The sequence below is a fragment of the Piliocolobus tephrosceles genome, chromosome 5 (genome assembly GCF_002776525.5).
Source record: "Piliocolobus tephrosceles isolate RC106 chromosome 5, ASM277652v3, whole genome shotgun sequence".
NCBI classification, from domain to species: domain Eukaryota; kingdom Metazoa; phylum Chordata; class Mammalia; order Primates; family Cercopithecidae; genus Piliocolobus; species Piliocolobus tephrosceles.
In genome coordinates this window covers 59,192,070-59,218,529 of record NC_045438.1, presented here as the reverse complement: position 1 = coordinate 59,218,529, position 26,460 = coordinate 59,192,070, and positions in this window count along the sequence as shown.

Genomic DNA, 26,460 nt, shown 5'->3' with positions numbered 1-26,460 from the left:
CATGATCTCCATTTCCAGCCAAGATTATTTCCTAAGCTCCAGGCTCTAGTGGCTTACAGCTTTCCACCCAAAGATTTCCCATATTGAGGCTCCTTACTTGGGCTCAATGTGCTTTAACCTAGTTTTCTGTCTTAACCTCACACTTCTGTGTTTTCCTATCTCAGTGAAGGTCCCTGGACTAGTTCCATGGGCTGTCATAACAAACGACCACAAAGTAGGTGACTTTAAAACAACAAAAATGTATTCTCCGCCAGTTCTGAAGGCTGGAAGTCCAAAACCAAGGTGGTGTTATGGCCACGGTCTCCCTGAAGGAAGGATCCATCCTCACCTCGTCTGTTTCAGGCGCTGCCGGCGGGCTGTGCTGGTCCTTAGCCTGTGGATACATCACTCCAGTCTCTGCCTCCCTTGTCACACGGCCTTTATCCCTGTGTTTGGGCCCACATTTTCTTTTCTTCTAAGGATGCCAATCATTGGACCTAGGGCCCACTTAGGGCCTATTCCAGCAAGACTTCATCTTAATTTGATGATATCTGCAAAGGCCGGCCCTATTTTCAAATAAGGTCACAGGTACTGGGCATTAGGACTTGAACATATCTTTTGGGGGACACAGTTCTACCTGCTGGGAATCCCACTGACTCCTTCACCCCAGAAATCCTTGACCCTTCCCTGTTCTCTCCTTCACACTCCACATCTAGGCTGTTTATCCTATTTTAAATAGCTCTCATGTTTTCTCTGTCCTCCACTCCACTGTCTTACTTCCAGCCCTAACTAAGCTAGATGACCATGACAGCACCCCTACTCTTCCTTTTTGCCCTTTTGAGTCCCCCCAGCCCATCCTTCAGCCAGCATCCTGGTTCTTAAAATTTGCCTGCCAGGCCAGGCGCAGTGCCTCATGCCAGTAATCCCAGAAGTTTGGGAGGCTAAAGCAGGCAGATCACTTGAGGTCAGGAGTTCAAGATCAGCCTGGCCAACATGGTGAAATCCCTCTCTACTAAAAATACAAAAATTAGCTGGGCATGGTGGTGGGTGCCTGTAGTATCAGCTACTCCAGTGGCTGAGGCAGGAGAATGGCTTGAGCCTGGGAGGCGGAGTTTGCAGTGAGCCAAGATGATGCCACTGCACTCCAGCCTGGGTGACAGAGTGAGACCCTGTCTTTAAAAAAAAAAAAAAAATTGCCTACCAGTCATCCCACTCTGGATATGTCCCTGGCAGCTTCTCCTGTGTGCACCGTGGGTGACGCTGTCTTACTGACTCATTCTCCCCTATCCTTTCCACCTCAATTCCTCTTCTCTTCTGAGAGTCAAAACCAGTTCCTACCGTCTCTGAACACTTAATTGCCTGTTAGTAGCTATACCATTTTTAAAAATACAAGTTATTGAATGACTACAACATATATATTATAAATATAAAGTAGATATTACATCCATTTGTGTATGGGGAAACTGAGGTTCCCATGGCTTAAGCAACATGCTGAAGAGGGAGCTGAGGTTTGAACCTAAAACTCTATGGCTTCAAAGCTCTTCCTATGAACTATATGACTATGCTTCAGAAGATGTAGCCTTGTAAATATCTGGAAGGGCTTGCCACGTTTCCTGTTCTTCTTCTAAATTTTGGTATTTTATAGAAACTGTCTGCTGTAAATGAATATAAAACACCTAAAGAAATTTATGATGATGATCCATACCTCAGTTATTCTTAGTCATTTATTTTCTCATTTCATAGTAAACTAATAGCTATTTGGTTCAGAGCCTACAGGCCTATCATATTTTGCATAGCAATCCTGGTGAATTTATAGACAGTTCCCTGAATAATGAGCTTATCGTGTTCATCTTAAGTTTTGGTAAAACCTTCTCTCTTTTTTTCTCCTTGAAATAAATGTAAGCATACGTATATTCACAAATTTTCTTTTAAGTCTTTACAGTAATATTTTTATTTTCGGTGCAAATTTTGTTTAGCATGAGACTCAGGCATCCTGTGAAATTCTTAGCCATTTTGAGATGGAGCCTTGCTCTGTCGCCCAGGCTGGAGTGCAGTGGTGCAATCTTGGCTCACTGCAAGCTCCGCCTCCCGGGTTCACGCCGTTCTCCTGCTTCAGCCTCCCAAGTAGCTGGGACCCACCACCACGCCCGGCTAAATTTTTGTAATTTTTTTTTTAGTAGAGACGGGGTTTCACTGTGTTAGCCAGGGTGGTCTCGATCTCCTGACCTCGTGATCTACCCACCTCGGCCTCCCAAAGTGCTGGGATTACAGGCATGAGCCACCACGTCCGGCCAATAAATCATTTTTAAAAAGTATTTTCTGGCAAATAGCCTACCCATTTGGTGTTGGCTTGAACTTTTGGAATTTCTTTAGTTTGACTTATTAAAGTAAATGAAACTTGGGTAAAGGAAATTCCTGTTTTACTCAGGCCGCCGACTCAAAAGTTCATGTTATTGAAATGCCCTCAGTCTCCTGTCTCCATGGCTGGTGAGCCGGAAGTCTTCCATACGTGCACTGCTCTGATGGACTTTATCAACAAGCCATCCCTGACACACTCACAGACACCAGCGGCCCTGAGCTGGGCACTGCGAGCCTCCCTCACACTCCTGTCCTGCCTGGCGGAATCTATGAACAATCTAGAGGCCTTGGATGGAGTCCACGTACCATTAGCTGTGCGAAATTCTGCATAGATCTGTGGAAAACATTCAGCCCTGGGCAGGATCAGCTATATAATTTGCAGACCTGATGCAAAATGAGACTGCACGGCCTCTTGTTCAAATATTACTAAGCATTTCAAGATGGTGACAACATTTACTTAAGCACTGAGCCCAACCACAGGCTGGCTCAGCTTACCTGCCCATGAAGCCAGCCATGCCCTGGGGGCTACTGCTCTGCTTTCAGACCCCTGGTACTCTCCTTCTTCAACCTATTATCTGGGCCCTCATTTTCACCTGCATGTGTCATCCATCTCCAAGCACTGCTGGGCCTGTGGCCTAGATCCCTCCCCGCAACACACCCAGTGCTTCCCCTTCTGCTGCCTCTCACCCCCGCCACAAAAAATCCTCCGCACGGGCCTCCAGATCTGGCCCTTTCTGTCCCTTCCTTCCTTCCCTGACATCCTCAGCTCCAGTCAGGCCTTCTCCGGCCTCGATGTGTCTACTGTGGCTTTCTGTCACGCTGCCCTCGGGAGGGATGCTCCCAGTCCCTGAACCTCCTCACAGGCGGCCCCCTCTGCCTGAATCACCCCTCCTCTTTGTCCTCCCCTGGCTAACACTTACTCAGCCTTCAGGTCTTGGCTTCAGCACAACGTCCCCTGTCCTCCAGGAGCTTTCCCTTCCTCCGCAGATCAGGAGACATCCCTGGCTGCCCACGCCCCAGGGCGCTCTTCCTGCTGGTACAGCTAAGTGTATTTCCTGTCCACGAAGACAGGGGTGCCTACGCCTGCAGAGTAGAACTCTGCAAACATTTGTTGATTGTTAGTGGGATCGATGCCAGGCTCTCCGGTGAATTCGGTGTCACACACAGAGAGAACTGCTGTCACTTGGCAATGAGGGAAATGCAGTGCCTGATGTTGCTGCTGCTGTTGCTTCATTGGAGGCCTGAGGAGCGTCCTTGGAGCTGGTGGCTCTGCTGAAAGACAGTGTGGCTCATCTGAGCAAGTACTGCTCACCAAAGTGTCCACTACTTGTGTTGCTATTAAGCATGTTTTTATTTATTTATTTATTTTGAAATGGAGTCTTGCTCTGTCGCCCAGGCTGGAGTGCAGGGGCACAGTCTCAGCTCACTGCAACCTCTGCCTCCCGGGTTCAAGTGATTCTCCTGCTCCAGCCTCCCGAGTAGCTGGGATTACAGGCTCCTGACACCACGCTAGGCTAATTTTTGTATTTTTGGTAGAGACGGGGTTTCACCATGTTGGCCAGGCTGGTCTCAAACTCTTGACCTCAGGTGATCCGCCCGCTTCAGACTCCCAAAGTGCTGGGGTTACAGACGTGAGCCACCGTGCCCTGCCAAGTATGTTTTTAAAATATGGCTTCTGAGATATGTGCGTTTCAAAATGTTCTTCTCTGTTTTTCTGATTTGTGACAATATGCGTGTGGTACTTTGATAGTCATGAGGAACAACCCGTCCCCAGGAAATTTTACGTTAAAAAAAAGTACCAGGCAAGAGCAATTTGCTGTTAGGGTTCATTTTAATTGCAAATGTATTTCCTCTGGCTGGAAAGGGGAAACATCTTTCCTGACCTGCTCTACACCCCACAGAAGAAAGGGTATGAAGAGGAAGTGAAGTACGGTGTTATGTAAAAGTAAGAAGACAAAACAGCCATGGCGCTAAATCGAGGCTGCTGCCGAGCCTCAGGGTGGTGTTGACTGCTGCTGAGGTCCTGAGCTGGGAGGAGTGAGGGACCTGGCCTTCAACTCCAACCAAGGCCATAGCCATAAGAAACAATGACTTCCAACCCCACTTAATTATCTCTCCTCAGTCACTTTTTTCCCTTCTGTTATATTTGTCTTCTGCCATGTAAGTAAAGGAAGGAAAAGCAAAATTTAAGAAAAGTCTATGGAGTAGGTTAGGCGGGAGTTAGTGTGGATAGTGAGACCGAAGGGTCAGAGGAACATGAGACAGGTCAGACTGGGGTGACCAACTGTGTCAGTTCACCTGCGACTGAGGAAACCTGGGCCTGAGACTCTTGTTTTAATACTGGGATGGTCCTGGACAAACCAGGAAGAGTAGATCCCTCTACTCCCTGATGGCCTGGGAGGCAGCAGATATGACCCAGCCGTCCCCCCAGGAACCCCCACTGTGAGGTCACATGCCCTGCACCTCCCCATGGCACCCCCTGAGGGCCTCACAGGATTACCCTTTTCCAGGGCAGTTTTGGGAATCAATTCTGGCCTGACCTTGGGAATCCAAGCCATATTTTCATCTTCAGCATGCCACTTTTTAAACAATTTTCCAGAATGAAACTCCTTTAACTTTTGTTTTAAAATGATTTGTGATGAAAGAGAAAACAGGATCCTTGTATGAACTGAGATTGTGGCACATCTGAACAGTCAAAATTGTTGCCTTTAACTTGCATTGAATGCAAATTTCAGTTCCTAAAAAACCCAAATAAGGTAATAAATGTTCAGGGAAGGAGGTTTGATTTATCTCTTTTCCCAAAATGATGACCTTGTAGGAAAATTGCTGATTGAGGAAAAACACGTGGAGAGTTCACACTAACGCAGGGACAGACTTCATGGCTGCTACAGGGTCGCCATGAAAATAATTAGTATCACGCCCCACTTTCCACATACCACCCCCAGTCTTTCTAATGATTCCGTGAAGTAGGTGCCCTCATCATTTTAGTTCTACAGACGAGAAACTTGGAGCAGTTAAGTGGCCTGAGGACAGGCATCCACACCTCACTGTCACCAGCATTGACAGCATTTCCACCATGGCTTTGCTTCATCTCTTCTTATTCAAAGAGAGAGAGAAAAAAGTCTATTTCTGCTTCTGTATAGCCCTTGTGCTATCTCAACGGCTCAGAGCCAGGGAGTTAAAGTGCCAGCAAGCGAAATACCTCCAGCTGAGTATGAAAGATGAGACAGTCAGAGGCAGTTTCATATTGAAGGCAGATCCATAGATGATAAAGATCTTTCACATTCATTAGGAGGAGGAGGAGAAGCAGCACTAGTAACAATTGAAGGAGTAATTAGTAATAGTAACAATAAAAGTACCTTTCATTTAGTACTTGTCACACACTGGGTGCACTTGGGTAAATGCATTTAGGTAAATTATATATTTAGGTAAATTATATATTTCTAATTTTCAAAACAACCCAATGAGGAAACTGAGACCCTGAACGTGGCTTTATCCCAAGGCTGACCCCAATGTTCAAGCGTTTTGCATTTTATCATATTCACATTTTCAAACGAGTTTCTCTCATTTTACAGTTGAGGCAACACAGATTTATTGGGGGTACAGTTTTCAGCGATTACACATCCTTAGAATCAACAGGGCCAGATTCCACACCCACCTGTCCAGAAGTCCCTCATACAGAACTCAGAGTTAGTGCCTGGGAGAGGCCACAAGGCTTGTCCAATCAGCTGGCATCCCAAACCCCATAGAAGGATGGGATTCCAAGATACTAGTTAGGAATCTTTTGATTCTATGGGGTACAATCACCCAGAGTTGAGCACACAAGGAAAATGTAATACCTGAGAAGCATCCAGCAGAAGCAGGACCAGGCCTCCCGCAGAGCTTGTGGAAGGGCAGGACTGAAGTCTGAGAAGCCTTCAGGGCTCTGTCTCTTGTTGCTGTAGGACAACTTCCATGCGCATCAGTGCAAGGTGGGGAGCACAGAACATGGTCTGGGGAGCACCAAGCTACACATTGTGAGTCCAGCAATGGGAAAGATTTCTTTGTTCCATTTCATATTCCAGGGGAAGCACCAGTGAGTGGCTAAACCTGGGTAAGGTCGCCATCCTGGTCCACACTATTATAGACAGGAAGCAGGTGACCAATGACAAGTTCATCTCCTTGGAATGGGGGACTGGAGTTACCAGAGAGCTGGGAATCATTGTGAGTGGACGGAGGACTCAGTAGGTGTCCACTGTGTGTCCAGGTGTCTGAATTCAAAACAAGTTAAAATGAAACATCATACTCACACCCAGACAAAGTTAAGCAGGGACAAGTTAGGACAAGATAGTTCACCAACTATTTATTAAAATCATCTGGAAAATATGTGTGTGCTGTAAATATTGTCTTGATGATGACAATGAGCTGTTTTTAAAAAATATATATATATATTTTGAAATGGTGTCTTGCTCTGTCGTCCAGACTGGAGTGCAATGGAGTGATCTCAGCTCACTGCAACCTCCGCTTCCCGGGTTCAAGCGATTCTCTTGCCTCAGCCTCCTGAATAGCTGGGACTACAGGTGCCCGCCACCATACCCAGCTAATTTTTATATTTTTAATAGAGACGGGGTTTCACCATGTTGGCCAGGATGATCTCAATCTCTTGACCTCATGATCCGCCCACCTCGGCCTCCCAAAGTACTGGGATTACAGGCTTGAGCCACTGCGCCCAGCCAGAAGATTTTTTTAAAGGATAATTTAGTGGGGAAACGTGCTCCCAGACAACAATGCTCATGGACCCAAGACCTTTTAGGAGACTTTTGCTGCAAAAGAGTCTGCACGGATAGGCTTTCCTGACTCATACCCTACTTGTTTCCAAAACTTCCCTGTGAATAAATATTAAGCAAGAGGGTCAGGATGGAACATTAGCAGATGTGAACATTTTGGCTCTTGAGGGTGACAGCGCTGAATCTACGCCAGGTCTTTTCTCTCTGGAAAATTACTAAACTACACTCAAATGATAAAACAAATACATTTCGAAATGAACACCCGAAGCCCCCACAGCTGTAGCTGTGTGCCTCCATGCACTTCTGCAATGTGGTGGGACTGGGAATATCCATGCACAAATACTTGCCCATAAAGATCTCCCATCTAACTCTTCATGGGGGAGATGAGATCAGAGTGGAAGGGCTAGGTGTCCCTGAGGGTAACGCCCAGTGTAGAATCAAGAGGAGTCTCTTTCTAACCCTAATAGGCTTGTTAACTCTTGGCTTTCTTCCTGTTCCTTTTTGGATAGTCGATTAGATTGGCACAAAAGTAATTGCAATCTTTGCCATTAAGTAATGGTAAAAACCGCAATTACTTTTGCACCAAAATAATACATCATAGGTTTACACTCAGCCTTTGTTACTATTTAAGGTTGAATTATTTCCGTGCAAACCCTCAAAGCACAGGTATCCATAATTATACTTTGCAAGAGATGTTACGTGCTACCTGCAAATTTTCCAGCTCAGTGTTGCAAGGCAGTAGCTGTACGTCTTCTGACATGTAGTTATTCATTCCATACAGTACTGAGAAAGAGCCTTAGTCACATTTGGCCTCCCTGAGGAACTGTCAGGCCACATCACTGCAGCCACATTCCTGCGCAGAGCTTGCCTTAGCCTCGCTCCTCCAGGCGAGTTCCATGCCCCACGCCGGCCTCGTGATGGCCCCGCCAATGTTGAGAAGTGATTCATCGTCAGCTCCAGGGGAAAAACAGACTGTGTAGGAAGGTTCCACATGACAAAAACATCCGGATTTTTTTTTCTTTCTGGCTTCTACTGGGCAATTCGGACCTTGTTAGCATACATTTGAGGTGGAAGTGTGACGTAATTAAACTGATTTACGAAAGTCACATACAGAAACCAGAGTCATTTTTTAAAGCCCCAGTGTGGTTAAAGTTTACTTCCTCTGTACATTTATAGCAAAGGCTTTTGAACATGGTTGAGGGCAGAGAGCCAGCTTTGGGTAGATTGGAGAAGGTCTATTTGCTGGTTACTGCTTCTTCAATTTGTATTTCCCCCTCAGTTTTACCAAGGAAAAGGCCTTAGTGGACTCAATTCAATGTGAAGCTTGCGTTATTCTCTATCTGTGGCCACTTCGATGTGAACACCAAAGACCATGAGCCGGGTAATGACTTGGAAATATACTAGACAGAGCACAGCCATGGGAAATACCACAGAAGACTATTTTAGCTCCAGAATCACACCATTAAGACTAGCTTAACTTAGTACAGCATCTGGATCAGAAATAGTCCTAAACATGCATACACAAGCAATTATACATTTGCATGATATGGACACAGAGCTTTAAAAAGCAACCTGGATATAGTGTGTCAGTTTTCAGAAAGGGACCAAAATGAGATGAATGAACCTTGACACCTGCTTTGCTCTCTTCCACTGCCGTAGAAATCCTCTCTGCGGAGAGCCTGGCATACTTCATAGATACAGCATTTGGAGAAGCAGCAAGGCTAGATGGTTTGTGTAACACACTGGAAACGTCATGAGGCTGATTCTAGACTTGCCAGTCATCAACTGGGAGCACTTGGCCATGTTTTCTAACTCACAAAGTTTTCCAGGGTAACATTTCACACTACTTCCCCTTGGTGTTTTGAGGAATTGCCAATGGGACAGACAGGCGAGCACATGGGAAACGTAAGCTGCTAGTTGGCACAGGTGGGTTGGGCTGCTGGGATTAGGCAGGTGTATGGAGCGGGGTGACTCACGGAGGAGAAGGGGTTCCACCTGGGAGGGAGGCTCTCCGGTCTCTCTCCACATAGGGAACGTGAGTCACCAGATTCCTGGCTCCCTGCCTGACCAGCTTCCTGGTCAACCACAGAACCCCAGGGCCACCTGAGGTTGGGCCTGCTCCAGCTGTTCCCTTCGGAGCCTTGCCCTGCTTGCTTTGCACTTGTTAGAAGAGGGAGCAGGTACTTCCCCGCAGGGATCTGTCTCTGCCTTCAGCTGTCTAAATTCCATGGAGAAGGCCTGGAGATCCACGGGGAAAACTCCTTTCATCCTGGGATGGTCTGGCCTGGAACCCCAGGGCAGCTTCCTCAACCCTGCCACCCTCCCATTCTCCCTGCCTCTTACCCAAGGAGCCCCAGCCCCTACATCACAGAGGGCAGAGGTGGAGCCCACCTGGGACAGTAGCCACCTATACCCTCATATCTAGGCCTACATCAGCACCCTCTGGGCATAACTTCCCTCACTTTCTAGGTAATGAAGAAAAAGCTTGTGTTTTACTTTGAGGTGTATAATCTGTGTAGCTTGGAAGATGAGACTATGCAACCCCCAAATATGCGTAAGGATTGTTGAGCTGAAGGCAATTAAGAAGCAGATACAGGAGAACTCTCTGCCCTCCCTCTGTTTGCCTAAAGCGGGGCACAAAGACAAAAGCTGCCCTGTCTCCCTTCCACCAGGGAGAGCAAAGGTTAACCACAGAAGACAACTTCAAACCCTGTCGGTCTGGACATGATACTGGAGGAACCCACATGGGCAAGCCTCACCGAGCGCCTTCCTCTGCCAGCTATTTGCTTCTCCCCAAATTGCTGCCCCCTAGAGACTTGAAATCCTTTTCTGTTCTTATTTTTTAAATATTTTAAAAAATACTTCCCCCACCCCCACCGCATCCTCCCGAGCCACAGCAGGCTCCGGAACAGTATTCAGAGTCCTTTTCCTTTTCCTTTTCCTTGTCACTTCTCTAAAAATTAGCTGTTCTTTGTTGAAGATATTACCTAAGCTGGAATTCAAAGACATCTCTTTGGAAGTTACTCACTTCCTGGGTATCTTCCATGTACGTATTAAACACACAATATTAAATTTCTGTTTGTTTTTCTCCTGTTAACCTGTCTTTTGTTACAGGGGTACATTCCAACTAAGAATTTATGAAAGCTGAAGAAAAAATTATTCCCTCCCGCCCCACACAGCAATGAACCAGAAAGAGGCCACAGGGCCATCTGCTTTGGAAGCTGTGGTGGGATTCATAGGCTTTCCACCTCCTTCCTTCGTAGAAGAAACTGCACTCTTCAAAACTGCAACAAACCCAATGAAAAGAGAAGAGGCTTCTGGCTTCAATCAAATCTGCCAATTGGCAGTTGATGGTGGGGGCACTGCCCCCAGAGCAGCTTCTAGACCTACTCTGCCCCTCCCAGCCCCTCATGGGGCGCCCTGAGCTTGTGAGAGGCACAGCCCTACCTGGGACCACTCCCATCTTCTGGCCGTGCTCCCTGCAGTGCTCCCCACTCCAGTGAGCTCCAGCCTGGCTCCCTTCCTTGCTGCGACATTTACCCAGTTTCTCAAGTTCCAGTTTTCATTCTGATGCCCTCGAACTTTTCTCAGCACACTGTATCTGCAGAGAAAATGGAAATTCCAGACCTAAATCTATATTGAACCTCCCCACATATGCTGACCCTGGGCTCTCCTTCCCCCTTCTTGGATCTTGAGGAACTGAAGCTGTCCTAAGAGCTCACGTGTGTGTCATCCCTTCCTGCACCTGCTTCCACTGGCCCTTAGCAGTAACCTGGGAACAGCCCGTCATGTACTGTTAACCCCATTCTACCAGTGGAGAAACTGAGGCTCAGAATAGCTCAGCGGGATGTGCCTTCTAAGGTCACACAGTTCACGCGCACCAGAACTTGCTTCTAGGCCGCCTTTCCATATCCTGTGCTTTTTCAAAAGCCCCCTTTTAATGCTTACAACCCCTTTCTGCTGTGCAGGGTACAATGCTAGCATAGCAGGAAAGTGGTGACTCATAACCAACTTCTGACTTACTTCACCACACACACAAAACAAGGCTCTCTACCAATTTTTCCAAAGCACAAATTGTGTCTTTAAGAATGCTCTTGAACTCCAAGTGTAACTGACAGCACACCATAGACCGCTTGATACATGTTGTTGTCGGAATGGAAAAATAAGACATGCCTCCAATTCCCCCAAAATAAGTGATTCTGTGAAACTAACATCACAAAAAGGAACTAAAGAAGAATGTGTCAGCTGTTCTAATACAATCAACTGATTACCTAGAACACAGGCAAAAATGCACATCTGGGGTGTAACCAGTGGTGTGGGGGTGGGTCTGCCATTGTTTACAATTGCCACACATGGTGATAATAGAAAGCAGACCACTGCAGTGTTTTTCTTCCTATTTTTAAATTCTCTGCAGACAATGTACCCCGATTCCCACAGCTCTCTCCTTCCCCTTGGTACACCACCAAGTGTAACTAGTGATTCATACGAGGGTGATTCATGTTATCCATCAGATTTTTTCAAAATTATTTTTATTAGTCTTCTTGTTGTTGTAAAACAAATCTCATTTCCCCTGGCTGGGTTGCCAGACACTGCCTTCCCCAGGCTGCTCCCCTGCTGCCTGCCTGCTTGCATCAGCCAGGCCTGGGGCAATGAGAAGGAACTGCAAGGTGTTGAAGACCCCTCCCCATGAGGGAGTAGGACGGGAGTCAGTCTGTGCAGCTCCCTGTCCCCTACCCAGGCCAGTGTAGGTGAACAGGCCACCAGTTGGCGTTTGCCCTGATCCTAGATTTCTTCTGGGCCTCAAATCCAGCCCTGAATGTCAGGCCAGGCAACCGGAAGCTACTTCCTCCCAGTCCCCACATCCTCCGTACCCTCACTGGCTGGTCCTGCACCTGGGCAGAGAGCTATCTGAAGCTGTGACACTGGCATCTCCTGAGGCTAAGAACTGTCCTTGCCTACACACCTGGCTGTCACCCCGGCTCTGCTATACCAGCCTCACCAGATTGAGACAGAGGCCACTCCGGTTCAGACTTGAGTTCCCTACTTCGTGATTTGAACCTTTGGACACTCTCTCGGGGAGAAATGTGGATGGTGACACCCTCTGGCCTGGTGCTGGTAAATGTGCACAACAGGCTCTCTGGAACAACAGCCCTGAAATGTACATTTGCCGATTTCTGTGGTGTTAATACTGCCCCCATGGCCAATTTCCAGCTGTCAGTAAGGTGTCACTGAATGTGGAGGTGGAAAGAGATGTAGAGCAGAACAGGGTTATATAATGCTTCCTCCACTCAGACACACAGATCTAAATAACCTTGATGGCTTGGGCATGGTGGCTTACGCCTGTAATCCCAGCATTTTGGGAGGTCCAGGAAGGCAGATCACGAGGTCAGGAGATCGAGACCATCCTGATCAACATAGTGAAACCCTATCTCTACTAAAAACAAAAACAAAAAATTAGCCAGCGTGGTCCTGTGCTGTGGTGCGCACCTGCAGTCCCAGCTACTCAGGAGGCTGAAGCAGGAGAATTGCTTGAACCTGGGATGTGGAGGTTGCAGTGAGCCAAGTTCATGCCACTGTACTCCAGCGTGGCAACAGAGCAAGACTCTGTCAAAAAAAAAAAAAAAAAAACCTTGATGGCATAGGTAATAGTAAAGTGTAAATCACTAGGAAGTGATGAGCTTTAAGTGTTTATTAATTTTGTTTTTAGTATAATCTATTCAATTTGTAAGTTTATATCATTTAATTTGTATTTATTTTTCTCATTTATTTATTTATTTATTTTGAGACGGGGTCTCCTTCTGTTGCCCAGGCTAGAGTGTGGTGGCAGGATCATGGCTCGCTTCAGCCTCAACCACCTGAGTTCAAACAAAGCTCACACCTCAGCCTCTTGAGTAGCTGGGACTACAGGTGCCCACCACCATACCCAGCTAATTTTTGTATTTTTACTAGAGACAGGGTTTCACCATATTGGCCATGCTGACCTCAAACTCTTGACCTCAAGTGATCCACCAGCCTCGGCCTCCCAAAGTGTTGGGATTACAGGTGTAAACCACTGCGCCTGACCCATTTAATTTTTAATAATGGCTGTGTTTAACAACCAGCTTGCAAATTCCCTGAAAATTTAACCATGAGTGCTCCTGGGCCCATGAGGGCCAGTTCTAGCATGACACAGCCTGGTTTGGCTCTCAGGCCACATCTTTGCATGGCTTCAACTAGACGTCATGGTCCCCTGCCCGCAGCCTTCATGACTCATTCCTATCAGTCAGGGCCATGTGACTTCTGACGTCCTGGTTGCTAAATTCGACAGGTAAATTTCAGTCCTTATTCTACTTGGACTCCCAGAGGCTCCTCTCTTTTGAAACTCTCAACACCATCATTGTTCCTTGCCATGATTTCAAACCTTCTCTGAGGGTGCAGGTTCCTCTGCCAGCCCTTCAGTCATTGGTGTTTTTCAGGACCTGGCCATGAGGTCTTCTTCCACTGTCCTCACTGGGAATGCGAATGTCCCTGCTTCCCAGATCCCTGCCTTCAGTTCAGGTCTCCCTGATGAACTCAGGTCTCATCTGTGCAACTTCCTGCTGCACAGCTTCCCGTGACCATCTCTCAGGCATCTCCTACTCAACAGGTTACATCGTCCCCACGTGTCCTGCTCACACAGGCATCCATGCTAGCGTTCACCCCATAAACACTTCTCAGACACCCATTACTTGCTAGTCACTACACCATGTGTTGGCAATACAGCTGTGACTCCGCCACAGTCCCACCCCTCATGGGGCTTATCCAGGAGACATGGTGTCACCATGTGCCCAATGACCCCAGCCAGAGCCTTTAGTCATCCTTACCCCAAACCTGTCCCACTTAACATTGTTTAGTCAGTAGATCTGATCTGTTCTTCTTCCTGCCTGACTCCAGAAGCCTCCCCTTCCTCTGTCCCCACCAGGACTGTCTTTTCCCCAGGCCCTTGTCATTTCGCTCTGGGATCATTGGGGAGCTCCTCACTGCTCTCCTATCCCCAGACTTGCCGCACTCTAATACATTCTCCATGCTGGTAGAGTAATGATATTTCTGAAATCACATTTATGATATTGCCATTTCCCTGTGTAATATTCCCCCAAACACCCTCCTAGCATTCCATATAACATCTATGCTCCCTGGCATGGTAGAAAAGGCCTTTTAGGTGACCTAGCCCCATCTGCTTCTTTTTTCTTTCTTTTCTTTTTCCTTCCTTGCTTCCTTCCTTCCTTCCTTCCTTCCTTCCTCTCTCTCTTCTTTCTTTTCTTTCTTTCTCTCTCTCTTTCTTTCTCTTTCTCTCTTTCTCTCTCCTTCCTTCCCTCCCTCCTTCTTTCCTTCCTTCCTTCCTTCCTTCCTTCCTTCCTTCCTTCCTTCCTTCTTTTCTTTTCTTTTTTGACAGGGTCTTGCTCTGAAGACCCTGGAGGCTGGAGTGCAGCAGTGAGATCATAAATCACTGTAACTTTGAACTCCTGGGCTCAAGTGATCCTCCTGCCTCAGCTTCCTGAGTAACTGGGACTACAGGCATGCACCACCACAGCCGACTACTGAGCCGGCACCACCTCAGTCCTGCTATGTTGCCCAAGCTGCTTGAACTCCTGGCCTCCCCGTCTGCTTCTTAGTCTTCTTGTTACCATTCCTCCTGAGACCTATGCTCCAGCTGTGGGGATGTTTCTCAGGCCTACCCCCTTTGCTGGTGCCATCCCCTTTGCCTGGAATCCCTCCACCCAATAGCAGCCCTAGCCCCCATTCCCTTCTTTGATTGCCTGCTCCTTCTAGTCATCCTTCAGAGCTTGGTTCAACTGCAAGCTTCCCAATATGGCTGTGCAAGGGGGCATTGCAAAGAGGTGGAGTGTGTCCCATGCACATCTGTGGTCACTGTAGATTATGACAATTTTCTGGTACATAGTGATAAAAGGAATGATGCCACTGAGGTCATCAGCAGGGCGACTCTTGTCACCTCCTCCTGGAAATGTTCACTGGCCCTGCCAGTTTGCGTTGGGTGACTCTGCTCTGTCATGGCCATGTCATACCAAACTGTGACTGTTTATTAGTGTCCATGCTTCTTTGGTGCATAAGCCTTTGAAGGAGAGGACCGTGTCCTTCCCTTCTGTGTATCCAGCATGAGAACCGATGGGCAGTCAGTGAAGGTTTGTTGAGTGAATGAGCACGTCCGTGGTAACAGAGTGCCGTGGATAAGGCCCCAGTATCCTGAGTTAGAATCCTGGTGCTGCCCCTCCCATGCAGGGTGACTTAGACATGGCACTCCACAAGTAGCCACCTCATACAAAGAGTAGGGGGCTCAGTGAGAAAGTGGCTGCCAAGCACTGAGGGAATGCATGGTGACTCTTCCAACAACTGAATATTTTCCAGCGCTGAAGCTGCTTCTGTGTTATGCTTCCTAGTCCACGTTTCTGGACTCCCTCCCTCAGTTTGTTTATTATTAGTTTAATCCTCCTGAGTTTTACTAGAGAGGCAGCATCATCTTGGTAAATATCTGAACTGCCAGCTCCTGGTGCGGGGAGGGGGTGGAAGTTGTAGTGGAATTCAGTGCAGTGATGTGTGAGATAATGGAACACACACACATTACAGCTAAAGTCCAAGGGAAAGGCTGGCAGAATTAGCTGGATTCTCCGAGCATCCTCTCCTCACCAGGGCTTGCGATCTGGCCCTCGGCCACAGGTTGGCACAGCCTGCTTTGTTTCTGAGATGCCCCGCTTCCTCTCACTCCTGCCCTCTGCTGGCCGGAATCAGATCCTTCCCTGCGTATTTGACTCTCTTGCCCCCTGGGGATCCGCCTGCCTCTCAGGATCCGCCTGCCTCTCGGGGGGCCTGTTTTTCAGTGGGTATTCACTTGCTTTCTGGAGTGTCTATTCCCTGCGTGCTGCATTAGAAGCTATGGGGTACACAAGTGGTGCTGGTCCTCAAAGTCAACCTTCAAGGAGGAAGAAATTTGGATAATCTTGGAGAAGCAGAAGCCGGGACCTCAATCCAGAACTCTGTGCCTGGAGCGATGAAGGAGTTATTGTCCCCAGACATGGCACACTAGATTGCAAATTTATAAAGATGGGGAATTGTACTTATGTAGAGCTTTGCAATTTACAGAGCACTGAGACATACGTTTTCCAATTTAATCCTTTTTTTTTTTTGAAACAGAGTCTCACTCTGTTGCCCAGACTAGAGTGCAGATGCATAATCTCAGCTCACTCCAACCTCTTCCTCCTGGGTTCAAGCAATCCTCCTGCCTCAGTCCTGCAAGTACCTGGGTCTACAGGCACTTGCCACCACGCCCAGCCAATTTTTGTATTTTTTGTAGTGAAAGGGTTTCACCATGTTGCCCAGGCTGGTTTTGAACTCCCGACCTCAAGTGATCCGCCCACCTCAGCCTCCCAAAGTGTAGGGATTACAGGTGTGAGCCACCACGCTTGGCTAGTTTAACCCTTTCAAGCAGACCAGTGAGGATGGTAGTAATGAAATAAAATAGAAATTGTGTTGGGAGACTGACATTTACTGTCATCAGATGTCATTTCTGGCCAACATCTCGCTAGTCAGCTGATGTTATGTCTCACCTCAAAGGACACACCTGGAAAGGAGTCTGGTTTCAAAGGAAAACCATGTGGTCTGGGCCATCACACTATCTTTCCGTAGCACCTGAGCTTTCTGTCCCTGCCTCTCCAGCAATGTCTGAGAAGATCAAAGTCTGAGGAGACAGATGTGGTTCCTGGAGAGGCATCCAATGGGTAGTTCTCCACTTCTGCCTTGCAACCCTGATCCCAGAAATTCTGAAAGGGCATTTTTAGGATTAAAAGCATTTAGCTTCATTTCCTCCTTTGTAGGAATGGAAAAATCAAAATCATTCTGAAGTCGTGGTTTCTTTTAAGATGCAAAACAACTCCTTTCAAGCCATTGCTTTTAAATCTTTCACATTCAAGCTTAAATCAGTGAGTGACATTGTCACAGTATAATCTGAGTGAGTTAAATCGAATAGCGGGAAAGTGGCCTTTTCTTTCTTTAATCTTTGAGGAAATAAGGCAAATTCTAAAATTACACCCAACAGTCTATCAGCAGTCTTTGTTGTGCCACATGTTCAAAGAGAAATGTCTACAAACTCTCAGCTGGTGTTTTTCTAACCCGGACGCATTCTCTTCCCTACCAGGAAGAGAGGAGTGACTAATACTCAGGCATATGATGCCGAGAGAGGCCACTAGGAAAGAGACGGCTGAGAGGGAGAATTTCTCCCTGTGTCAGAGGTGTGTGAACTAGAGCAACTCCATCTTGAATAGGAGCTGGGTAAAATGTACTGGCCTGCATTTCCAGACTGTTAAGGCATTCTAAGTCACAAGATGAGATAACAGGTCAGCACAAGATACAAGTCATAAAGACCTTGCTGATAAAACAGCTTGCAGTAAAGAAGGCGGCCCTATCTCACCAAAACCAAGATGGCCACGAGAGTGACCTCTGGTTGTCCTCACTGCTACACTCCCACCTGCACCCTGACAGTTTACAATTGCCATGGCAACATCAGGACGTTACCCTACATGGTCTCAAAAGGGGAGACATGAAATCCACCCCTTGTTTAGCATATCATCAAGAAATAACCATAAAAATGGGCAACCAGCAGCCCTCGGGGCTGCTCTATGGAGTAGCCATTCTTTTATTCCTTTTTTTAATACACTTGCTTTCACTTTATTCTATGGACTCACCCTGAATTCTTTCTTGCACAAGATCCAGGAACCCTCTCTTGGGGTCTGGATCAGGACCCCTTTCCTGTAACACCTGCACTCTGATTCCGATCACAGTCTTGGATGATTTGAGGTTGCGATAACTGCACAGGTAAGAGCGAGAGCCCTCACTCAGAAATTTTGCTCCCCAAACTCAGAGGCACAGAGCAGACTTAGGATGTGCTCATGTCCAACCTCACAACATGCATGTGTGCTCATTTCATACAATGTGTGATGCACATGAGACCACTTTCAAGAAAGCACTTTTTATGTCTCAAAACAGGAAGCAGCCAATAAATGCAGACACTGTTTGTCGAGGACCCAACAGCCACTTGACTTCTTCTTTCCAACAGAATCTTGCTCTCGTCCAGGTTTCTATCCTATCTGTGCTTCCCATTTTCTGTCCTAGAAGTGAAACCGCCTTTGCAAAATTATGACTGAGAAAGTGAAAGAGATCTAACTTCACCGACTCCGCCTTGCTTCTCACCTCCAAGCTATCTGTGTTCATTCCTGGGCATCAACTGAACTAACTTTGGGAGAAACTTAGCTTATAGTTTAAACAAAGACACTGATAGCTCTTTGCCAAAGCAGACCTCCTTCTTGCCTGGGGACTGATTTGTTTTTCTAAGACCAGCCAAGAGGGCACAAAAGAACCAGCGAGTAGGCAAGGGTAACAGCAAAACTGCACATTTATTTTTGGTCACCTAAGGTGTGGGGGAGAAATCTGTCGGCCTCCGGCAAAGGAGGCCGGCAGAGTCCCCCGGTGGGGCTCTCGGACGGACTTCCCACAGTCCCGACATCCTGACAGGAGTGGGGCTGTAAGAAGGCCGCGTGGCTCACTGGCTGAGAGTGGCTTTTCTAGGGGTGGGAGGGCAATAGGCGGGGCACGGGTGTGTCGGGGGCGTTCCACAGGTGCGACCAGGTAAATCTTGGTCTCTTCGGATTGACGTCACCTGGCGCATGCCCAGTTGGTCTGCACCTTCCTGGGTCGCCGGCTGCATTTTCACGCGCGCGGGTAAAGCTGTGGGGGGGAGGGATGAAGAACCCGGAAGTGCACCATCCTGCCTCCGTTCGTCCAAACAGTCCAACCTTTTATTGATAATAGTGATAAAGGGGCGCCGTGGTCTGTCTGGCTACTTCCTGCTGTTAAGGGGCGTCGTTAAGGTCAGGGCCCATGGTTGGTATTTGGACGCACGGATGAAAAATAAAATAAGGCGCAGTATTAGTATAGGAATGAGGAATGGAAGCATTTGTTGGAATATGGGCAAAACCCAGAAGGATAGTCCTGGCAAGGTTGGGGAGTATGAGATAGTTAAGAAAATTTAGTAAGTTTGAGGCGAGTGGGGGAAAGCCAAACTGATTTCCACTGATTGCTTTCGGTAGGGGCCCTTTTTAGTTGGGAATGAGGAACCAGTGTGCAAAGTACTTGTTGGCCAGGCAGCAATTAAGGATTGGAGTTTTTCGTGGAGTGGATGGCTTTCCACTTACTCCTACTACAGAGATATTGGATGGAAGGCTAAGTCCAGAGAAGGACGGCAAAACAGAATAGGTAGCCTCGCTGTTGATTAAAAAATTGATTGTCTAACCCGCTACCAGGAGAGTTACCCGCGGCTTGGCGAGGGTGATGGGGGTCCCCGAGTCTCGGCACCTTCAGTTGTCATCGTCCAGATGTAGGAGCTGGAAGGAGCTCCCAGGATCCTGGGAAAGGGGGGTCACGTGGAGACGCAGCACCTGTTCTCAGGGTGGGGCAATCAGACTTCCAGTTTCCTCCCTGCTGGCAAGCAGGGCAGGGGGGTTGCTGGTGGACGAGGGTTAGGGCATTCACTGGCCTAATGTCCTGATGCCTTAAGGCTGCGTTGGGGCTCAGGGACCTTGCGGACACCTGTTGGCATAGTGTCCTGCCTTGCCGCACTTATAGCAGGCAGGCTCCTTTTGTAGCTTTGGAGTCTGTGGGGTGTGTGCTCTCTGGGCTGGGGTTACGACTGGGCTGTAAAGCCGCTGCTAGGAGCTGTGCCTTCTGTTCAAGGCGAGCCTGCCGTCTCCTCTCTGGGGTTATAGACCTTAAGGGCTAATTTAACTAGGTCTTGTATTGGTGTCTGAGGACCATCCTCTACCTTTTGAAGTTTTTTACGAATGTCAGGAGCTGATTGAGAAATGAAATAAGACGCCAAAATGGTGGCCCCTCTGGGGGAGGCCGGATCTAACCGGGTATACTGGGTTAGAACCTCAGTCAGTTTAGGGTAGAGGTTAGGATAACCTGGAGGTCATGCCAAGTTAAGTCATAGGCCTGACAAAGGTGTCTAAATTCCTTTATGTATATGGTAGGATTAGCTGAGAAATCACCTAAACGCTTCTCAATTTTGGAAAGATCGGCCAATGAAAAAGGGACATGTACTCTAGCTACCCCCTCCGCCCCAGCCACCTCTCGCAAAGGTGCTAACACTGTAGAAGGGTGTGGGCAGAGATAGGGGACTCAAGACAGCCAGTTGGGGGCCCCGAAGGAGGCACGGGACCGAGTGGATTACTAGTAGATAAGGAGGAGGAAGGAGGAGTCTGGATGGGGGGGAGGAGGAGGAGTCTGGGCAGGAAGGGAGGGGGTGGAGAGAAGGAGGAGTATAGGGACAAGAGCTCAAGGCCCAAAAGCCTTGTATGTAAATTTCGGACCACTTGCCTAGCCGCTGGCAGAAATTGCTGAGGTCGATCATGCCACAGTGGAAAGGAAAATTAACCGCTTCCTCCTAAGGTCTTGTTCAAGCTGTAAGGTTTTTAAATTGGCTAGGAGGCACCCTAAGGGGGTGCTCTTTGGAAATTTGGACTGGGGGGTTTCCCGTTTGTCTCCTCTTTACTTACACAATGGACACAATGGAAATGGAAGTGGATCTCTGCCTGGCTTCAAAGCGTCCTTTGGAACCAGCAGAGACAGACTGGAGGCTCTTGAAGCCAAAGTGGAGATTACCTTCAGGCGGACGTCTCCGTCCTGAAGGGGTCTCCCGAGCCACTTGGTGGCTCCAAATGGACCTCGGACCTGCGCAGGATTTTGGCCGAGGGACACAATGGACACAATGGAAATGGAAGTGGATCTCTGCCTGGCTTCAAAGCGTCCTTTGGAACCAGCAGAGACAGACTGGAGGCTCATGGAGCCAAAGTGGAGAGTACCTTCAGGCGGACGTCTCCGTCCTGAAGGGGTCTCCCGAGCCACTTGGTGGCTCCAAATGGACCTCGGACCTGCACAGGATTTCTGGCCGAGGGAGGTAAAGAGGAGACAAGGGCACTTACCCCAGAGAGGCCATGAGAGTGAGGGAAGCGGGTCTCAGGTCCTGGTCTGTCTGCGGTGTGGAAGCAGGAGGAGGTTCCTCAACCCCTAGAGGCCTGAGGAGGGGTCTCCTCCTGGGTCTTTGGCACCAACTGATTTGTTTTTTCTAAGACCACCAGAGCGAGCACAAAAGAACCAGCAAGTAGGCAAAGGTCAGGAGCAAAACTGCAAGTTTATTTTAGTAACCTAAGGTGTGGAGAAGAAGTCTGTCAGCCTCCGGCAAAGAAGGCTGGCAGAGTTCCCCTCCCCCAAGCTCTCTGACGGACTTCCCACAGTCCCGACACCCCGACAGGAGTGGGGCTGTGAGAAGGCCGCGTGGCTCACTGGCTGAGAGTGGCTTTTCTAGGGGTGGGAGGGCAATAGGCAGGGCACGGGTGTGTCGGGGGCGTTCCACAGGTGCGACCAGGTAAATCTTGGTCTCTTCGGATTGACGTCACCTGGCACATGCCAGTTGGTCTGCACCTTCCCGGGTCGCCGGCTGCATTTTCGCGCGCGGGCGGGTAAAGCTGGGGGGGGGGGGAGATGAAGAACCCGGAAGTGCACCATCCTGCCTCCGTTCGTCCAAATAGGGACTAGATTGCCTTTGTAGGACTAACATTAGCCGCAAGATTAGAAATTATGATTTAGGGGTCATGCAGCTGGAGGCTACAAGATTCTGACCCTCCCTAAACTGCTCCTAGAAATCAGTGCTTCAGATATTTTGCAGATCCTGCACTTGAATCAGTTGGCACCACCCAGATCAATAATCTAGGTCATCTGATCTTGTGGCTCTCAGTTAGGAGCTGACTCAGCACAAGAAGACACATTCAACTCCTCGTGATTTCATCTCTGACCAATCAGCTCTCCTGGCTCACTGGCTTCCGCCACCCACCAAGTTATTCTTAAAAACTCTGCTCCCCGAATGATCGGGGAGGCTGATTTGAGTAATAATAAAACTCCCGTCTCCCACACAGCCGGCTCTGCGTGTATTACTCTTTCTCTATTGTACTTCCCCTGTCTTGACAAATCGGCTCTGTCTAGGCAGCGGGCAAGGTGAACCCCTTGGGCAGTTACAGAAGCAGAATCTTGATGACCCCAGGCAATTATGGTGGTCCCAGTGACTGGCTTCGGAGGGAATATGTGACCCGTTCTGGCCAATGAGACATTGGGGGAAAACTGGAGGCTTCTGGAAAGATTTTTTCACTTCCTTTGAAAATAGAGGGAAAAGAAAGACACAGATCCTTGTTCTCCTCTGGAATTAACCATGGCTGTTTTTAATCTCAGGATGTGGCAATCATCTTGTGATGATGAAAGGAACCAGCCCGAGGCAGAATAAGTCTATTGAGTCTGGTAGACTGAAGAAATGTAAACAACTTGGAACCCTGAAGAAATGGAAGCACCTTTTTGAGTTACTGAATTAGCCCTGAAACTGCTCTACCTGTGAACTTCTTTTTATATGAGACTAAATCCCATTGGTTAGACCATGAGTTAAATCTGAAAGATGCTAAACAAGAATCCATAATTATCTATAATCTCTATTCAAAGCTGCTGTACCCCCTCTTTTTTTTTTTTTGCCACTAAAAAGAAAACTATGGCAAGAACACTTAATATAAGATCTATCCTGTTTTTTTTTTTGTTTTTTTGTTTTTGTTTTGTTTTGTTTTGAGACAAAGTCTTGCTGTGTCACCCAGACTAGAGTGCAATGGTGCAATCTCAGCTCACTGCAACCTCCGCCTCCTGGGTTCGAGCGATTCTCCTGCCTCAACCTCTGGAGCAGTTGGGATTACAGGCATGTGCCACCATGCCCAGCTAATTTTTGCATTTTTAGTAGAGACAAGGTTTCACCATGTTGGCCAGGCTGGTCTCGAACTCCTGACCTCAAGTGATCCACCCGCCTCAGCCTCCCAAAGTGCTGCGATTACAGGCGTGAGCCACTGCACCCAGCCCTGTTAATTTTTTAAGTGCACAGTAGACTGTTAACTACAGGCACTGTGTTGTACAGCAGACCTCTAGAACTTATTCATCTAGTATAACTGAAACTATATTAATTGAATAACAATTTCCTATTTCCCCTCCCTCCCTCCAGACTCTGGCAACCACCATTTTGCTCTTTGTTTCTATGAATTTGACTATTTTAGATACCCCCTTTAAGTAGAATCATGCAGCATTTGTCTTTCTATGTCTGGCTTATTTCACTTGGCATCACATTTCCAAGGCTCATCCATGTTGTCTCACATTGCAGGATTTCCTTCTTTTCTAAGGCAGAATAGTATTCCACTTATGTACACACCACATTTTCTTTACCCATTCAATTGTTGTACATTTAGGTTGTTTCCACATCTTGGCTATTGGGAATGGTGCTGCAATGAACATGGGAATGCCAATATTTGAGATTCGGATTTTAATTTTTTTGGATAAAGACCAAATTGCCAGATTATATAGTAGTTGTAGTTTTAATTTTTTGCAAACCTCCTGATATGGTTTGGCTCTGTGTCCCCACCCAAATCTCATCTTGAATTGTACTCCCATCATTCCCATGTGTTGTGGGAGGGACCCAGTGGGAGATAATTTGAATAATGGAGGTGGCTTTCCCCATACTGTTCTCATGGTAGTGAATATGTCTCGTAAGATCTGATGGGTTTATCAGGGGTTTCTACTTTAGCATCTTCCTCATTTTCCCTTGCCACCACCATGTAAGAAGTGCCTTTCATCTCCCACCGTAATTCTGAGCCTTCCCCCAGCCATATGGAAATGTAAGTCCAATGAAACCTCTTTTGCTTCCCAGCCTCGGGTATGTCTTTATCAGCAGTATGAAAATGGACTAATACACCTCCATACCGTGTTCCACAGTGGCTGCACCATTTTGTATTCCTGCCAACAGCATACAAAGCTTCCAATTTCTTCACATCCTCTCCAACACTTATTATCTTTTAAAAAAAAAATAGTCATTCTAACAGGTGTGAAGTGCTATCTCATTGTGGTTTTGATGTGCATTTCCCTGATGATTAGTGGCATTGAACATCTTTCCATATGCCTGTTGGCCATTTGCATGTCTTCCTTGGAGAAATGTCTATTCAAGTCCTTTGCCTATTTTTAAATTGCGTTATTAGGGTTTTCTTTTTTCTATTGAGTTGTAGAAGTCTCTTATGTGTTTTGGATATTAATCCTTTATCAGATATAAGGTTTGCAAACATTTTCTCCTATTCAACAAGTTCTCTCTTCACTCTGTTGATTATTTTCTTTGCTGTGCAGAAGCTTTCTAGTCGGATGTTTTCTCACTTGTCTATGTTTGTGTTTGTTGCCATATCCATGAAATCATTGCCAAGATCATCTCATAAAGCTTTTCCTCTCTCTTTCTTCTAGGAGTTTTACAGTCTTAGGTTTTACATTTAAGTTTTTAATCCATTTGAGTTGATTTTTGCGTATGGTGTAAGATAAGGATACAATTTGCATGTAGATATCCAGTTTTACAAAACACCATTTGTTGTAGAGACTATTCTTTCTCCATTGCGGATTCTTGGCACCCTCATTGAATATCAGTTGACTGCATATGGATGGGTTTATTTCTGGTCTTTTGGTCAACATGTCTGTGTTTATGCCAATACCATACTGTTTTAATTATCAGAACTTTGTAATGCATTTTGAAATTAGGAAGTGCGATGTCTCCAGCTAACACAGCTGGAGTTCTTTTTCAAGATTGATTGGGGTATTCAGGGTCTTTTTTATTTCCACATGTATTTTAAATTTTTTTCTATTTTTGTAGAAAAGGCATTGGAATTTTGATAGGGATTACATTAAATTTATAGATCATTGTGGGTAGTTACGGACATTTTGAAAATGGTAACCCTTTCAATCCATGGACATGGGTTGTCTTTCCATTTATGTGTGCCTACTATAATTTCTTTCATCAATGTTTTGTAGTTTTCAGCGTACAAGTCTTCCACCTTCTTAGTTAAGTTTATTCCTAAGTATTTTATTCTTTTTGATGTTATAGTAAGGGGAATTTTTTTCCCCTAATTTCCTTTTTTGGCCATATCAGTTCTTCTACCCTTCATCTTAGTAGGAGTTAGTGCCTTGGTATGGTGGCTCATGCCTGTAATCCCAGTACTTTGGGAAGCCGAGGCGGGTGGATCACCTGAGGTCAGGAGTTTGAGACCAGCCTGGCCAACATGGTGAAACCCCATCTTTACTAAAAATACAAAAATTAGCTAGGCCTGGTGGCTGTAGTCCCAGCTACTCTGGAGGCAGAGGCAGGAGAATCGCTTGAACCCAGGTGGCAGAGGTTGCAGTAGCCAAGATCATGCCACTGCACTTCAGCCTGGGTGACAGAGCAAGACTCTGTTTCAAAAAAAAAAAAAAAAGCACAATTGCCACTACTGACTGTAATACAGTAATTACTCCCATTACTTCAGCATATACTCTATGTGAGGTCAGTGCCAAGCCCTTTACATGTAATATATTACTTAATTATCAAAATGATTCCATGAGGTAGGTTTCCTCATCCCATTTTATAGATAAGGAAACTGAGGCCCACAAAAGGTAAATAATTTTCCCAAGGTCTCAGACTAGTAAGTTTCAAACCTAAGAGCCAAACCAGACCCTGACCGCACCCCATCACCCATCTCCCCGAACTCTCTCCCCGTCTAACCGTGGGAACAGCAGTTATGCATGGGATAGAGACCTCTTCATCTGATGGTTTCACGGAATCAATATGCAAGTCCCCTCGGGGTTGTGAAATCTAATTTAGAACCCAAAGGTAATGGACTATATAAAATTCACTGCCTGACATGAATTCTCTTGCGAATTTTATTTAACCTCTTTGTACTTTAGATTCTTTGTGAGGTTGTGACAGAGATTTTCCACTACCTACTTCCTCAGGATGTAAGAAGATAATTGAGATAATGTCTCTAAAAGCATTTTTCAATATTGAGAGGAAAGATACTATGGAGAGCCATGCTATTGTTACTGTGATTTTAGTAACTCTTTTCAACTCTTAGGATATTGATATTATAATGAAACATATTAATTTATTGAAAATATTCCACACAGCTCCTTAAACTCTCAGGAGAAAAGACTCTTTGAAAATGAAAATGAGAAATCAGATAAATTATCAGCTCTAGATACATTTTTTTTTTTTTTTTTTTGATACAGAGTCTCGCTCTGTTGCCCAGGCTGGAGTGCACTGGTGTGATCTCAGCTCACTGCAACCTCCACCTCCCAAGTTCAAGTGATTCTCTTGCCTCAGCCCCTCGAGTAGCTGGGACTACAGGTGCGTGCCACCATGCCTTGCTAATTTTTTTTTTTTTTTTTTTTTTTTTGAGACAGAGTCTCGCTC